This window comes from Pholcus phalangioides, unplaced genomic scaffold, assembly GCF_987345545.1.
Source record: "Pholcus phalangioides strain wild (caught in Gottingen) unplaced genomic scaffold, Ppha-v1.0 ptg000018l_1, whole genome shotgun sequence".
NCBI lineage: Eukaryota > Metazoa > Arthropoda > Arachnida > Araneae > Pholcidae > Pholcus > Pholcus phalangioides.
This window is the reverse complement of record NW_028301611.1, coordinates 1,004,265-1,007,069: the sequence shown is the minus strand read 5'-3', so window position 1 is coordinate 1,007,069 and position 2,805 is coordinate 1,004,265.

Sequence of the window (2,805 nt, the reverse complement as noted above, 5' to 3'; positions counted from 1 at the left end):
TTGCTTTAGTTGATCTCATTATTGAAAAAGTGACTACTCCACATATCCCATTTGAATCAACATCTCAATAGGCAGAAGTTCTAGATGCTGATGAAAATTCTATATGTAAAAAAAATATGTACTTGCCTCACTTCAAAGGGGAAAGAAACTACATTCTATTCTAGTAGAATGTTATCTTTAAAGAAGTTATATATACCGGACTGACTTCAGTAATTTTTTCTATTGATAATCTCTCTCCTCTCCGCTTAGGCATAAACATATACAGGATCCTTGAACGGGTAGGAAGATGTTGACCTATGCCTATAATACAATTTTTTTTAATGGGGGGGGGGGGCATTTCATCTGCCTATGTCCTAAGGAGGAGTATAGGGAGATAAATATACAGTTTTTCTTAATTCTTTGTCATGAATTCGTTTTTTTATGCGTCTCTCATAGAGGGAAATTTCTATTCCTAGAACAGGATATTAAAAAAAAAAAAAAACCAGTAATTTTTTGTTTCCGAACATGTTCTATTTCCCCTTCCCCAATTCAAGCAATCTGTCATAGGATCTCAACTAAACCCATAGTTCTGTTCCCTGAACTATTCCACCCCCCCCCCCTCCAGGTGCTATTGCCCACTTTTGAAAACGCTAATCTAATTGGAGGGGGGGGGGAAGAACATTTTTATTGCAAGGCAAAACATACATGTCAGGTATCATACCAGTTGATTGAAAAACATTCTATTTAATATGTGTATATGACAACTATTTTAAGATGAAGTGAGAGTCTCTGGTCAACACAGCTACATCATTATTTTTGATTAGCAAAATTGAGTTGTTGAAACAGGTAGGGATAAATATAGAAGAAATTGTAACAAATTTTTTCTTCTGATTTAGCCATTCCAGGTAAAACTGTTTAATGTAGATCAGAGGTGGCCAATATCTCACTGTTCAAGGGTCATCAAAATTTTACCCTGCGCTCCACTTCTTTGTAAACTGATACATATTCTTTGTTTATCCCATCTAGATACATTGAATAAAAAAATCATAGTTTCTTCTGCAAATGATTACATTCAATAGCATCCATAGTTTAAATTATAAACACAAAACATTTTTCTGCAATTATTTTTTTTATTAACCCTTATTTAGTGGGACAGCATGGGTTGAATAGACACTCAAGGAATATTGATTCATGCACTGGCAGACTTCAATAGGTGTTATTATTTGGATGAAAAGTGTGCCAAATGCTATAAACCTGGATTTGTATTGACCATCTGGAAAGGTAAGGGTACCATGATATACATAAATTTCTGTCATCGATGATGGAGGACGAAACTCCCCAGGTGGAGTACGATCGATGAAGCAAGTTGAAGATAAAACTTTAAGATTGAAATGTAATGCCAAGAGGTGATCTCGCTGTCACCTTATATGGGGTTGATTGCTGTCGAGGCTACCAATCAGCGATCTCATTCCATTTGCATATAATATATTGTTCCAGACGTGAGATGGCGGATGGATCCCGACGACGATCGGCACCGCATCCGATGACTTCCGGTCGACGATATTTCAGGTGAAACTTAATGGAAATATTAATTATTTAAATGGGATGACCCCTCTTCACCCGCCGTGGGTCCGTACCGTTACATTCCCCTCGATCAACAAAAGAAAAATTATTCAGAAAGTTTTTTTGCTCAGGGTAAAATCCATGAAGAACATGAAATACAATCAAAAAATAATTATTCCACATGAAATCTACAATTATTTTTACAGATACATCCAGGGTCCTGACCGACTATACTCTTGAATGCATTAAAACCCGAGGCCCACGTGGAACTGAGGCAATTCCACCGGTCTCGTGCCCATGGGCGGAGATACAGGAGGGCCGTGGGGGCATTCCCCCCCAGCGTCAAAGGTGAGTTGATTGATCTAATGTATATATGAGCTGACATCATCGTGGGCCCCCCCTCCCCCAGACTTTCAAGTCAATCTCCGCCTATGCTCGTGCCTCGGACCCAAAGGGACGTAAATTTAATTCTGAAACCTTTCCTTTAACATTACTAGCGGGCGTCAAATTGCGCACTTGTCCCGGGTGACATCCCGGATAAACAAAAAATGTATATAAACCAATATGATACGGATCGGCGGCGACGGAAAGAAAAACCAACCCATTGCCCTAGAAAAAAAAATATCCCGACGCAAAAAGGCGTCGAAAACCGTCGCGTGTCAAGGACGCCGCGATAAGTACTAGAGGGAAATTTAAATTTTGAATGCGAACTCCGACTCTTGAATCGCTCGCGATGATGCCCATCGTCACATAACCACGAGATCGAACGATCCCAGCCAATATCGGACCAAACTGATCGGAATCGGCGACGATCGATCATTGCCGAACCCCATTTTTGTTACGATTTATCATTACCGGGATCAAAAAATAAGCATCATGAGCAAACACAAGAGTCGACAATTAGAACTTATTACAATTTTTATTACTGAATTTAATATTATTTAAACTTATGAAATCCGAAAAATTTTGGCGAGTTTGAATTTCACTTGTCTCGCTCCCTCGATGCGACAATCCGGATCTTCGTGGAGAACAGATATTCGAAGATGATCAAACGGCCAGAGTTTAATTCAGGAACATCGATGACGGAAGACCAGACTCCCCAGGAGTCGGAGTACGACCGGTGAAGCAAGTTAAAACTAAGATCGAGACGAAACGTTGCCAAGAGGTGATCTCGCTGTCACCTTATGTAGGGTTGGCTGCTGTCGGGGCGACCAATGAACGCCAATCCCACGCCATTTGCGTATAATTTATAATTCCAGAGCC